This window comes from Lissotriton vulgaris, chromosome 5, assembly GCF_964263255.1.
Source record: "Lissotriton vulgaris chromosome 5, aLisVul1.2, whole genome shotgun sequence".
NCBI lineage: Eukaryota > Metazoa > Chordata > Amphibia > Caudata > Salamandridae > Lissotriton > Lissotriton vulgaris.
This window is the reverse complement of record NC_141693.1, coordinates 1165622874-1165636509: the sequence shown is the minus strand read 5'-3', so window position 1 is coordinate 1165636509 and position 13636 is coordinate 1165622874. Positions and strand designations below refer to the sequence as shown.

Genomic DNA, 13636 nt, shown 5'->3' with positions numbered 1-13636 from the left:
TGCTAGGTACTACTGTGTGTTTGTGATGCGACACAAACTTCCAGAAGTAAAGTGCAATTTCTCTTCGACGAATTCCAGGTATTTCAAGCAGGGTCAAGAGTGTCTGAGATGGTAGGGTACAGCTGCCTGTTGTTTGCTCATGAGTCTGTTTTTTCTCCTGAACTTTTTCCTAGTTATTCATTTCTATCCAGGATATGAATCAATGTATTTTCTACAAGGCGTACCTCCAGTTCCCCACCAGCCCAGCTCTCATTCATGAACTCAGACCGGTACTTTGTCTCCTCATCCGCTCCTCTCTGCCCCCCACCCACCCACCCTCACCTCCACCCCTCATATCTCATCACAGCACCCGCTCTTTCACCCTCTTTCAGATTTCTCCCTTCGCCTCCACGTGCTCCCTCTGCCCTCTCTCCTCAGAGTGCACGCATCCCTCCTCACCTCCGGTTTCTGGAGTTCCCTGTTCTCTACTTGTCCCCAGCCCTCTCCCCCATCTTCCATCCCTCTGATCTCGCTTCTCCACACTCTTATCCTCTCCCTGCTCCCCTGGATGTATTCCTCTCTCCTGGTGTCGCTGCTGTTTCTTCTCCCTCGCACCCCTCTGTTCTTTCCCTCTCTTCAGTCCTATCTTCGTTCTTTCTCCTAAACTCGCCTCCACCCCCTCTATATATTCTGCTCTGTCTGTACCCTCGCCCCTTCCATCTCCCCTTCGCTTTCTCATGTCCCTCCTTATGCCCTGTACCCATCCCTCAAGCCTTCCCTTCCCCCTCCCCTCTTTGCTGCTGCCCTCAACTCCCCCTCTTCTGTCTCTGTCTGCCGTCTCTTTTCCGGTCAGACCAGTCCCTCTCCCCCTCTGCTCACTGCCCCCCCCCCCGCTTTTGCACTTTCCTTGCTCCCTCTTTCGCCTACTTCTTTTCTTCTCCTGCTCTCACACTCTCACACTCACTCTCAATCTGTTCTTGTTCTCCACACCTCTGCTATCTCTCCATTCCATGACCTAGAACCCACTTCCGGCTCTCTACCCCCGCAGTTCTCGGCTCTTGCTTGCTCCCGCTGATCTACTGTTTATCAAAATAATAGTTTATCATCAGTTTATTAAACACTATAAACATAAAAAGCATATATTCTCAGTTTATCATAAAAATCGACATCATTTACAAGTTTGCATAATAATTAACGACGCTTCTAAAATGAATGGCAATTTTACAGATAAGCCATCTTTCTCTATTCTTTCTCCGACTGGTCTGGTCGCCTCTGCCCGTCTTCGTCTCGTCTCTCACGTCTCAGTTCTTTCCAATCCCTCTCTGTTGCCTCTCGAATCACCCTCCTTCCGCCTGTCTGTTCCTTCTCCCCCATCACTTGTCTGCCCTCCCTAGACATGAACTGCCTCCCCTTCTTCTCGCGGTGCTCTTTCCCTTCGCTGGTGCTGCTTTCCTCCACCTCTGCTTGCTCTCCCTCTTCGCGCCGGCTCTCGTCTTGGGTTCTCTCCCTTCCTTCCACCCTCCTCCCCTGGCTCTCGCCGTGAGTGGGGGGCTCTGTGTGAGTGGGGGGCTCTGTGTTAGTGGGGGGCTCTGTGTGGATAGCTTTTTTTGTAGGTGGCTCTGTCTGTGTGTGGGTGGCTCTGTCTGTGTGTGGGTGGCTCTGTCTGTGTGTGTGGGTGGCTCTGTGTGTGTGGGTGGCTCTGTGTGAATGACTGTGTGGGTGGCTGTGTATGTGTGTGGCTCTTTGTGGGTGTAAATGCAATAGGTCATGCATATGCGAGCGATTAAGCTATTGGCTTTGTACATGACAATGCCATTTATTTAACAATTAAGCTATTGGTAATGTAAATAACAATGCTATTTATGATTTAAAAAAAAAAAACACAAAAAAAATGTCATGAACAATGCCAATAGCTCTACCTTTAATAATGCCGAAACCATTGCATTGTAAATGCTTGTTTCTGCTAGTTGTTTATTTGGCTAATTTATGCCTCTTCAAATAGCCGGCCCATAATTTATTATCTGACATGGCTATAGTGCCTTTCCTGAGCCAAATTGAAAGTGCTGAATGTCTGTATCAGCAGACGACATCGGTGGCACCATCCAGTCTTTCTGCTAACCTTTAAATTGGGAGGTTCAGTTCACCCATGTAAGTATCCAATTTTGGTGTGTTTGCCTAATCACGAATGTCCACTTGTTTCCCACTTGAATTGTGCTGCTTTTGTCCTGCTTTTTAATAAGCTACCGGTTCTTCCACTCTGTCTTATCAGTAAGTCATTCATTTACGGTTACCTATTCTGATTCATCCTTTCACTTGCTTTCTTGTACTCCCACCGTTTACATCTTTTTTTCAATTGGGCTCCAATTTAAATTTTTTAGTCCAGCTGATGACCCTCTTAATATGGGTGTGGATACTCTGACTTGTCGTGTGTCCCAAACACAAATATAATTCGGTCTTTTTTTGATTAAGGATTTTTTTGATACAAATCAAACTATTGGATGTTTGATTTGATGGGTCCTTTTTCCTTCCACACTTATTTACTCATTAACATTTTGTGTTTTTCATATAGCACGAGCACATATGTGGACACTATTCGTTTAGTTGATTTTCTATTAATTTTCGATAAAATAGATTGTTCTTCCTGGCACTCTGTTTTGTTCATTCTACAGTAGGTACCTTGCTGCTTTGTAAGAGTATCCCAAGATTTTTTGAACTAACAGTATTTTTTCTTTAAATCGATATGGCTTTTTTAAAGCACCTATAGGAATTGGGTCCTCCTGTTGAACTGCTGTGTGGGGCCAGTCTGGGCTTCGACAGGGCAAGGATCACCAGCATGCCTCCTACCACTGACCCAAACTTTGATAATCCACTCTTTCTCCCACCTGCCCTTTATGTACTATTGATCCCTGTCCAGCTTCGATCATGTACACCAGCACTCTTGCCTCTGTGCCTGAGGAACGACACATGACTCTGTGATGAAAGTGATACGCTATGTTTAGATTGCAAACACTATCATTTTGGATACAAAATAGATCTATCTCCCATATCCGCTACGCCTAGCAAACCTACCTGTCCTCCACCCGCGGGCTAAAACAATAGTAAGTCTGGAAGGTTCGGACAAACCTATGTGTCTTGATGAATGACCATTCGCTCATTAAACATAGTTTTGATTTCAACAAGTTCTTGAACAATTGCTCACCTGATAGTGTTCATTACAGAAACATGGGTGGATCAGACCTGTGGCCCGACTTGTCAGTCGCAGTACCTGAGGGATTAACCTCCTTTAGATTCAATCACACAGAAAAACACGGGTGGGATTATGGTCATTTTATGTTACCACTTCAAAAATCTCCTATGAGGAAGTGTGAGAGTGCATCTTTTGACATGGTTAGCCCCCACTTTTTGCCTCGAAATTGATGCAATTTCGCATGAAAGTGTGCAGTGTCCCTGCCAACCAGGTCCTCAGTGCCAGAGCTCCTTCCCTAAAACTGCACCACGATTGGCACTTAAGACCCCCCTGCAAGTCCCTAGTAAATGGTACATTGGTACCTAGGGCATTGGGACTGAAGAGTGTCCCATAGTGACCCATCAACAAGGTCATGCAAACTGCAACTGTAGCCTGCATGTCTTGGTGCAGAGAAAAACAGTAACATCGACATAATGCAACCACAGCCTCTGCTGCTAGCAGCAGATGGCAGCCCCTGGTTCACATCCCTACTTTTGGCAGGAGAACTATTGGGAAAACTTAGTAAGAGTAGGAGGTGTACCCTTCTTCTCTAGCTCCTCCCCTCAGGTGCGGGAGGTGAAGTAAGCACATTTTTCAGTGCGCACCATCTTGAAAATGGTGTGACTCATCCAATCGGGAAAAGAGCTATGCCCCTCTCCCACAGGATGGTGGAATAATAGTGGGTGTAGACATCCCAGGTAAGAGACCCATTGGACTGCTTGCCTTTGACCGGATCAATAACTCCAGCGGACCTGTCCGGAAGAAACCAACTTTAAAGAGCAAAGAAATGTGCCTGGAGGAACTGTGAAAATCCCGCCAGACCCACCTCTGCACCCGACACCCATGGCCCAAGTCCAAGTGGCCTACTGGTCCTGTAAAGGTTCTCCAGCACTTCTGAGCAAGACTCCATTGTGGGTTCCGAACACTACCTCTATGCCTGCAGCCTCAACTCAAAGACTCCCTCTGACCGCACTTACCCGATAAGTCTTTTCAGATGCCTAAGGACACCTCTGCACCCAAAGTCCTTGTACCTTGGGTAGCTTGACCAACGGTGTCCCTAAGTCCCCCAGCATCTCTACTTACCTGGACAGGTGTGGGGTTTCTTCGTCCGACATCCTTGCCTGAGCCTGCAGCCTTTCTTCAAGACTGATTTCCCCCATTGAGTGGCATTGGACGCCCAGCGTTATGTTGGCACTCTGCACCCGGCTGTCTGTATGCCGCTGAGGGTCTAAGTATTGTGCTGCCTTGTGGCCACCTCTATACTTAACTTCAGAAGATTGACCCCCGAGACCCCCTTACTCACTTGTGAGCAGCGCAACTTCGATTACCCCTTGTCTCCATTGATTAACACTGGGCTCCTGACCCTGAATTTGACATCTGCACCCAGCCGCATCTGTGCTGCTGGTGTTGCAGTCTTGGTGCTGATTTGAACCTTGCCTGGTGTTGACGCCAGAAACCCAAGACTGAATTTGTAAGTTGAGTGCTTACCTGCAAAACTGCATTCTTGTTTTCCTTCCATAGGTCAACAGTGCAAAGCCTGAAAATTCCATTAACTTAAGCTTATTTTTAAAAAATGTATGTGGATGTCCTTTTTAAGTTGTCATTTATTAGTCACTGTGTGCAAAACAAATGTCTTAACACACCTCTGTGTTATCCCTAAGGCTGATCGACCACACTACCATAAATAGAGCACTTTGGGTTTACATTGAGCCCTGTTCAATTCTGTGGGAATCTCTGGACTCTTGCACGATATAACCACTTGGGGAGGACTGATCACAAAGCCATGGTTTTCACATTCAAAACTTCAACTAAAGTAACATCAATCAACACTGCCCGCAGATTATTACAGTTAGAGCCTGGAAAAATATTAATACTACCAAGCTTAATGATACTCTGGCTGACTCTCAGCCTATCTTAGTAAAGGACTTAAATGTTGCTTCCACCAATTACAAGGACTGGATCCAACTCAGCAGTCTCACTAAAAGTCCCTCTAAAAACTTTTCGAAAACTCAGAAACAAACTTACTACCCCCTGGTTCTCATCAGACCTTAAACATTTTAACAAAAATGGAGACCTCAAGAATGTGTGTGGGAGGAAAACTAATGTGAGGCAGAAATAACCAAATAGAAACCATTCATCTTGGAATACAAGAGCTTGTTTATAGATAATAAATCAAAATATTTCACTGAGAAATTTAATCTGGCCAAAAACTCAGCTAAGGAACTATTTAAAACCGTTATTTCTTTCCAGTCCTAATACCCCAAAAACTTTGGTACCTGACCAAACTATGTGCAATAAAATAGCGGCCTTCTTCCAAAAAAAGTCAAGGAAATATATTGCAAACTTAACCTTAGCCAGAAGACAAATACGATGGGCAATAGTTTGGAAGGCTCATAGATTTCAAATGCTACCATTCACAAGTTCCCTCTGCTAAATGAGGAGAAAGTTAGGATGCTGATTGATTCCACTAAATCGTGTTCCGCTTGAGATCCTGTCCACCAAAAATTCTGCAGACAGTAACTAGTACAATCTCTGCTAATCTTACTAAACTTCAAAATGCAACCATACAAGATGGAATCTTCCAGAGTGATTGGAAGAAAGCCTCCGTTCTTTCCTTGATGGAAAAACCTTTACTTGACCCCAGTGAGGTTAAAAATTATAGACCCATTTCGCGGCTTCACTTTACAGCGAATACCCTATAAAAACACTACAACTCTGAACTCTCACTCTTTCTGGACGAGAATGAGATTTTAGATAATGCACAGTACGGTTGTAGGAAAAAGCACAGTACAGAGTCTGTGCTAGTCGCAACATCTGAAGAAATCGGAATTATTATGGACAGCGGAGGAAAAGCAGCATTGATCCTGCTGGATCTTTCTGCCGCATTCTATACAGTTTGCCACTCTGTGCTCTTTGAAAGACTTGGAAGCGCAGCTTTTGCAGATTTTACATCTGAATTTTTCACTTTACCATGTCATGTCCCTTGGGATCTTCCTTGAGCCTGACACTTTTTAAGATGTACATATGTGGCACCCCTGACCTAATTGATCAGATCCTTTGGCTTTTCTACTGTTTGTTTATATGGATGATGCACACATTGTAGTCTTGATCTCACTGAGATTGGCAAACGTTTCAGCAGGTGTATGTGAGAGGTAGTAGGCTGGATGGGAGACAACGGTCTCTAACTAAACTCTAAAAAAGAGGTCCTCCTTTTTGGAAAGGGAAAACCTTTTTGGAATCCTACAAGAACACTGAAAAAGATCCTCCTTTTCATCCCATTCGACTTAAAGAGAACAGTAATCACAGCGTTAGGTCTCTCCAAGATTGACTATGGTAATGCCATTTATATGAGCATACAAAAAAGGCACATAAGTAAATTGCAAATACTTCAAAATGCGGCAGCTCGACAACTCATGAAGATCCCAAAATATACATCAGTCTGACTCACTATTAAGGTGTTACATTGGCTTCCAGTCAGAAAAAGACTAGCGTTTTAAGGTGCTCTGCTTGACACATAAAGAAAAGCTCTTTACGATTTTGGCCATCCAATTGGAGAAAAAAATTCCACTGGTATATCCCAGAAGATCCCCTTTGTTCTGCTTCCAGTAAATCGTTGGTAATGCCAAAAATCAGGAAACCATCCTGTTGAAGCATAATCATCAAATGCTTTACAAGATTCGGGAGGTAGCATATTTATTATAGCTGCACCATTTAATATATTTACATTAATCTCTGGAGTAGTGTTGTGTATGGTGGTACTTTCGGCAACGAAGTCCAGTAGCTGCGACTTCTGTCCTCGTCTAAGTTTTCCGGATGGCAGAAAAGACAGAGTTTCGTTGTTGAGAAATTCTTCCAAATTACGATTTCTTGTCTGAAACCCAGTATATAAGCTAGAAATCGATTGTAATTACTTTTTAACCAGGATAGTTTGTATTTGGACTCAGAAGTTTTATACAGGCTGGTGCGGAGTAATTGAAGTTTGTTCCTTGGTACTGTATCTTCAAACACATCTTGAAAAGAGGAGTTATATTGCTATCTACCTATTTCCTGTGCCATTCTCACAGACGTTATAATTGTATCAGGCATAGCTTCATTGCTGTCCAGATTGAGTAAACTGCCGCTCTGCGCCAGAAACTGATTACGAGCTTCCTCAATTGTATACAGTAGAGATTTGACCTCTTTTTGCAAAAGATTTTTGGGAACTAGGCATTTGTTCATGGTGTCAAAGGTAGGTTTTTTTTGGCATTCACAAATGTTTGTTCAAATTCATTTACAACTCTGGAAATCTTTGGCCCAGATATCCTCCATTTTCTGAGAGCTCCTGATTTTTCCGTCCGACCTACAATACTTCCATTTCCATTGATGATAGAATTTTCCTACTCATGATTTTGATCTAGAGGAATTGTTGAGAATGTGTGGTTGCTTTTATTGACAGCATGAGAGATGTGTGGGTGGCATTCTGGTACTGTCGCTAATGTGGACAGCTAGGCATCAAGAATAATGACTATGATTTGTAGCAAACATCCATGGAACCATCTGATCAAGTACTTGTACATTCAAAGCAAAGTTACCCTTTCTAATTGAACAAATTCAAGAGCAAGTATCTGCAAATCCATAGCAATATCCCAAAATTAGAAGTGTAGGTTCTCTTTCGATTTCCACTTAATCCACTTCGAAATCTCCCTTATTTCTTTGCGGGACTGTCTAGATACAAGATAACTTTGATAGCACCTTCTCTGTAATATATACAGAGCAGTAACAGTAATTTGATGAGCATGACGTGTATGGGTAAAGTGGGGAACCTCCAGTATAGTGTCCGCTTTTCCTATGGTAGTGATATGATGTCTGTTTGGACTAACATACTGGCCCATCGACTGTTCGAAAGCCAGTCTCCACGTACTTTAAAGAAAGCCATTTTGATATAAAGTCCCCCCATCATTACAACCTATTTATCTTCACCACATATATGTGGTACATCCCATTGAATTTGTTTAGCTAGGTTTAAGAGAGGTTGGCCCATTGAAATACTAGGTGTTTGTCCTGGTATAAGAAAATGAACAGACTCTTTAATGACTTTCATGCAATACAAGACCTTGGATTTAGAATGCACACTTTCTGAGAAAAGCAGCAACAATGGAGTAGTTGACTGTGGTCTATTCTTAGGTGGTAGTAATGATGCATGATATGAAGCCCAAGATATGCTTTCATCAGAAGAAATACTTTCGCTCTCAACATTGCTCATCACACTTTCAATCTGAAAAGGTCTGAAGCACTCCCTTTGGTTTGCCTTGATTTAGTATTCGTCTGTTTTAATCCAGTTTAGCGTGCATGCACTCTTTCTGCGCCCATTCCTTTGCGCAACAATATGTAACACCGCTGACTTGTTGCACGCGTGTCCTGTGCCACAGAAGAGTTGCACAGCTATATGCACAGTTGAGAAACATAATCACTCTTACTCCTTAGTATTGCCAAAGTTCATTCAAGTTTTATTCTCTTATTTACAACCATTTTTAATCCATCACGTCGAAGAAATGAAGTCCAGAAATTTTCCGCATTTAATTGCTCAAGAATTGCCCATCCGGGCCTATTTACTGGCATGTAAATAAACTCCATTCCATTCAGTTCGTTTTGATTTCACCCAATGCATTTCGTTTTTAATATAAACCTTCCTCAGGGATATCTAAAAACAATAAAAAAATTATCATCAGCCCTATACATCTATACTACTATTATAAAGAGAGAACTTGCACCTTTTGGCCAGGTAAACTCGGGAACCACAGCGCCAATCTACACACCGATACATCTATGAAAATGTCAGGGTGTGTAGATGGACATAGGCTATATAAATAAAAATAGAAAAGTAAATTAAAAAAATTGAGTTTGTAAACAAAGTAGTCCCCTGAAAGTAGCGCAGTTCGGGACCTAGCGCTGGCGGCTATGCGACGTGCGTGATGACGAAGGAGGAGGGCGGTGCAGTGACGAGCGGCTGTGCAGTGAGGAGCGGCAGCACAGGTAAGGAAAGGGAACGTGAGACTGTGTGATGCAGGGGGAGGCAAGAAGGAGGCAGCAGTAAATGAAAATGTCGGAGCGTGAGTGAGTCGGGGCGGGAGGGGGGCACGAGTGAGTCGGGGCGGGAGGGGGGCGCGAGTGAGTCGGTGCGCGAGGGGGGTCGGTGCGGGAGGGAGTCAGTGCGGGAGGGAGTCGGGGCGGGAGCAGGTGTACTACCCCCAGCCCCTTTCTGCCCCAGGCAACGGTGGGGCAGGCTGCTAGTATTGCTATAAAAGCAAATGATAAACATAAAAAGTCACCACTACTATTTCCGCATACCCCACCACATTTTTAATCCGTCCTAATCAATACAAAAATCGTGCCCATCTAAAAATCTATATCCCATATTTTCTGCAAAATCATTCTTGAACATCCTATAATGTGAAACAAAATCCTAACTCCCATTCATTACCGTACAGCCCAAATCCTCATTCCCTCTAATAAATCCTCGATAAATGTCACCCAGGTACAACCTCCTTGTATGTAAACTGATCTTCATGTGCCTCGTAATCAAACTAACGATCCCACCATCGATTAGCTCCTTAGTTATACGGCCTATCTCACTCAATCCCCAACACCCCAGTTTGTACCTGCAATCTTCGTGTAGTTGTTAACGACCTATATAGCCATCGAGCTCAGACCCCCTTAATCAAATCCCGCCTTGGCGTTCCTCCCTGTTTTTAGGGCTCGCCTGCTGATGCTCTTGCGCATAGCTGGCGAAGTTCTATAGTGGCTTATCCAGAGTTCAACCACTGGCGATTCCATGCAGTGCATGTGCGCTTTTTAGGTCATTGCGCAAGCCCTAAAAAGCGTGTGCACAATGCCACCAGCCGCCTGCCTGCCTCTCATTACCACATCAAAGGCAGCCCAGCCTCCCTCCCACAAGCTTCTCAGCGTGCGCTCTGCATTTCTCCTACCAGCGCATTCCTCATCCCCTAATTATTCATGGCCGGCCGGCCGTACATTCAGTTTCACGGCCGCCAGGCCGTGTCTCCTTTTATCCAGCGCATTTCATATGGGTCTAAAACTGTTTTATGCTGGGTTTGCCCTGGCGGATCATATGTTAGTGACTTCCCCCTACCTGGCACCACTTCGTTGTCGCATGCCTTTTACAAATGCGGTACCGGCACTTTTGTTTTAAACCTCCTGATCAAAAGCGTGGGTGCTGCATTGCTTTCAATGTAAAGAAATAAAAAAATAAAATTCAATGGAAAAGGGACTTAGGTCGGAGACTTGCCGTTCTCTTAAGGGAGATACTAAACAGCGTTTAAATACAAATCAATAACCTGTTCTTTCATGGTCCTTACCCCGGATTATGTGCACTTTTTATCTCGCCCTGACCTGGTCGCTCGAGCTCAGCTCCTTGGAGGGTCTCTGTACAGCTTCACACGCAGTGCTGCAGCGGACAGAAAAATGGCTCTGCCTCTAGGGAAATAATGTGGTTGTCAAGCTGTGGCGGATATGGCAGTGCGGGGACGGGTGACCATTTCATCCGCACTGAGCCGGTGGTGCCCTAAGAACATCCAAAGGGGGAGCATGGTCTTTCATCACTATCGTGCACCGCGCAGGCCCAGATGGAGAATAAGTGAACAGAGAAGGGGGTTCCCCGTGGGTATCTTAGGGATATGGGCAGGTAGTATGGGGGAAGAAGCCAAAATAGAAAAGGATGGAGAATAAAACATGCATGGCTTGCCCACAACCCTGAAAATGATTGCGCTCATTTACCATAAACAAAGAAAGCGCATTCAGCCAAGTCACCACCCATCATGGTGACATACGTTTGCATACTGATTAAGTTTACAGATAGAGACACTGGCTCTGATATCATTAACAGTGGCGGGGGGTTTGCGATGCGAACAGCGCAAGATAAATAGCGCCATCATTTTACATTAGGCAGCCTTACACTTCAACTGCACATCAAGGGGGCTCGGCTTCGCTGCATCTCACGGCTGCTGTTTGTCTGATCTCAGACTTGCAAAGAGAAACATTGCATCAATTATTTAAAGACAATGAAAACAGGACAAATATGTCGCCTACATTTTCTTGTGGGCAGGAATAGCTTGCAATGAAAGGTAGTGGGCAGGATGAAGTGCGTTTTAGGAAGATGGAAGAAGTGTTTTCTCCTCCCCTAATTATTCACTGCCCACGGCCAGCCTGCACATCAAAGGCTGCTGCTCCCCGTGTGTCTCGTCACCCTTACTCTCCCCTATTCTACCCTAAACTATTTCTGCTTCTGCACAAATGCATCCTCAAGCCTTTGCTTTCAGGACACGCTCATTTTACCGAGCTTCACATATAATTTCGTCTCAAACTTCTTAATCGAGGGAGACCGCAGAAAACATTAATATTCTTTCACAGTCTCATCAATCCAGAACGGAAGTATTGTCAATACTAGATGCCACAAAGCGAATATTGTTGCTTATTTATCTTATGCAACTAACAGCCCTTGACAAAGCCAATAACGCTAGCTTGTTGTAGGTAAACTTACTTTTTGTATTATAAATCTAGATGCAATCACAGAGGCAGCAAAATGCCAGTCAGGCGGCACTCTATGATCTGCACAGGTTTTTAACTGGGGTGTTTTAAGCCACACTCTTAACTGCATCGGCCACGCCCCTTTGAGAGACACCCCCTCCCCCCCCAGGTCAGATGGGGAGGGGAGCCCCTGAACTATCACAGCTACGCTGGTACATCTTACCATGAATTAATGTTATTCATTAGTAATGTGTTCATCGGACGAATGTCACACTAGTGCTCAAAGGTGAAGTGGAAAGGAGGAGGGGCGAGTGAAAAAGCTCTGCTTGCACCAGCAGTGGCAATTCAGATCATCTACTCTAGTCCAGGCGGTGATACCCTCAGCTGGTGAGCCGTGCACGGTCAAAGCGTACGCCGTGCATATGGGGCTGGTGCATGACGCCATGGCCCCAAGCGGCCTTTCACTCTCAACCTCGTGACTTTCCTTGTGAAGGAGGCTCGTTTTATTCGTGTATCCAACAGCTCGGGGACCCCTTTACAGCCCCCTGAAGGCACTGCATGATTAGAACTCAGACTATCAGCTTTCGGTCGAAGGTTCATTGAAAAGACAGGCAGAGGCTGCGGTTTATCCACAGCGCTCAGACTCGAGTCACCCCAGCTGCAAACGTGACATATACATGCGGAGGTTCAAGTATCTTTAAAGGCCGCAAAAGAAATGAAACTGCAAGATTAAAGACGCGAGATGGAGAGACACCTCAACTCATGACTTGTCCGAGCCTGTTACTCCCTATTAAAGATCTGATTCACATAGAAAGATGAAAACATATAACATAAGAAATAAGTCTAATATTCTTATTGAATTCTATTTGGGGACTTCTAAAATAATAATTACACACGAAATCGAAATACCCTCTCCCCCTCACTCCCCTCTCCCCCCTCTCCCCTCTCCTCTCCTCACTCTCCCCTCTCCTCACTCTCCAATCCCTCTCTCCCCTCCCTCTCTTTCCCCTCTCTCCCCTCTCTCCTCTCTCCCCTCTCTCCTCACTCCCCTCTCTCCTCACTCCCCTCTCTCCTCACTCCCCTCTCTCCTCACTCCCCTCTCACCTCACTCCCCTCTCTCCTCACTCCCCTCTCTCCTCACTCCCCTCTCTCCTCACTCCCCTCTCTCCTCACTCCCCTCTCTCCTCACTCCCCTCTCTCCTCACTCCCCTCTCTCCTCACTCCCCTCTCTCCTCACTCCCCTCTCTCCTCACTCCCCTCTCTCCTCACTCCCCTCTCTCCTCACTCCCCTCTCTCCTCACTCCCCTCTCTCCTCACTCCCCTCTCTCCTCACTCCCCTCTCTCTTCACTCCCCTCTCTCTTCACTCCCCTCTCTCTTCACTCCCCTCTCTCTTCACTCCATCTCCCCTCTCCTCTCCATCTCCCCTCTCCTCTCCATCTCCCCTCTCCTCTCCATCTCCCCTCTCCTCTCCATCTCCCCTCTACTCCTGAGAGTCATCAGGAAGATCCTGCCTCTACTCCCCTTTGAAGCAAGAAAAACCGTGCTTCTGGGCCTGATCCAATCGCGGCTGGACTATGGGAATGCACTGTATCTCGGAGCTCCTGACTTCACCTTATGCAAACTGCAACTAATACAGAACTGCGCAGCCAGAACGCTTTTACAAATCCCCCGCAGATCCTCAGTAAAGCCCGGACTGAGGAAACTGCACTGGCTCCCCGTAAAGGAAAGAGTAAACTTCAAATCACTCTGTATTGCACACCAGACCTTCTGGTCTCCAGGCCCAGCAATCAATCTCCCCTCATCACACCCTATATCCCCACAAGACAGCTGCGCTCCACCTCTGCAAATCTAGCCATTGTGCTGCAAATAAAGAAATCAAGGTCCGGAGGCCGTTCCTTCTCCTACAA

General features: G+C 45.4%; 1 protein-coding gene across 1 annotated transcript in view; it reads left to right on the top strand.

The window, feature by feature from the left end:
- Positions 1-13636, top strand: part of CACUL1 (CDK2 associated cullin domain 1) — a 410130-nt gene that overhangs the window by 11930 nt on the left and 384564 nt on the right. The window lies entirely within an intron of this gene.